Source organism: Pongo pygmaeus, chromosome 13 (genome assembly GCF_028885625.2).
Source record: "Pongo pygmaeus isolate AG05252 chromosome 13, NHGRI_mPonPyg2-v2.0_pri, whole genome shotgun sequence".
NCBI classification, from domain to species: Eukaryota; Metazoa; Chordata; class Mammalia; order Primates; family Hominidae; genus Pongo; species Pongo pygmaeus.
Genome location: NC_072386.2, coordinates 20,436,887 through 20,438,140, shown reverse-complemented (window position 1 = coordinate 20,438,140; position 1,254 = coordinate 20,436,887).

Sequence of the window (1,254 nt, the reverse complement as noted above, 5' to 3'; positions counted from 1 at the left end):
TTTAGGAAGTCGGGTCTAGTGAGACAGACTGGAGGTCGGGAGGCCAGGGAGGAGAGGGCGGGTGGCAGTGGGAATGAGGGCAGTGGCTCTGCTTGGTGAGGGAGTGTAGGGGATAGCCTGGGGCCTGCCTTGACTTCTATACGTGTTTGTGCCCCCACATCCCCACACCAAGGCCAGTTTTAGGCTTATTCTGTGTGTTGTGAGTGAGCTCCAGGGAGGGGGCTGAAGCGACGCATTTGAGACCTCCAACCAATTTCTGCCTTTAGGACTATGATGAGAGGAGCAGCTCTTTGCTTGGAGTTCTTGGTACTTTTACCTGAATCTGTCCAAGGTGACTTCTGGAATGAGTGTCCTGAAGGCAGGAGACAAGCCCAAGGCAGTGGAGATCATCACCAAAACCAGAGCCACCTGGGTTTCAATCTCAGTCCCACCATTCAGAAGCTGTGTGCCCTTGGAGAAATCATCTCACCTCTCTGGGCCTCTGTTTTCTTATCTGTGAAGTGGGGCAATAGTGATGCTGCTCCTACAGCAGCTGTGAGATTCCAGCAGGCTTTATCTGGAAAGCATGTGGCACACAGAGGTGCTCAGTTACATGTCACTCCCGGGACCTTTGTCATCACCTTGTCTTCCCATTGGGATCAACGCATTGAAGAAACTGAAAAAGATTGCTGGGTGCAGTGGCTCACGCCTGTAATCCCAGCACTTTGGGAGGCTGAGGTGGATCACCTGAGGTCAGGAGTTCAAGACCAGCCTGGCCAACATGGTGAAACTCCATCTCTACTAAAAATACAAAAATTAGCCAGGCGTGGTGGCAGGCACCTGTAATCCCAGCTACTCGGGAGGCTGAGGCAGGAGAGTCGCTTGAACCTGGGAGACGGAGGTGGCAGTGAGCCGAGATCAAGCAACTGTACTCCAACCTGGGCAACAAGAGTGAAACTCTGTCTCAAAAAAGAAAAAAAAAAAAAAAAGAAATTGCAAAGGATTGTTGTTTACCTGGCCGAGTAGCTGCAGATAAACAGCTTGAAGCTGGGGTTGGGGGAACTGTGGGGTTGAAACCCCTCCCTCTCTGTCCCCTGGAGCAGGACCACCTGAGATGGGGGTCAGGTTCAGGGGGTCTGACACCTACCTCCTGGGAGATGAGCATAGAGAGAGTAGTCTCCATTCCCCACCCATCCCTCTCCCTAGTCCGTCTCCTGCAACACTGTGCGGGAGGGAGCCAGGCTGGGGCGTACTACCATTTCACATGGGGGGAAG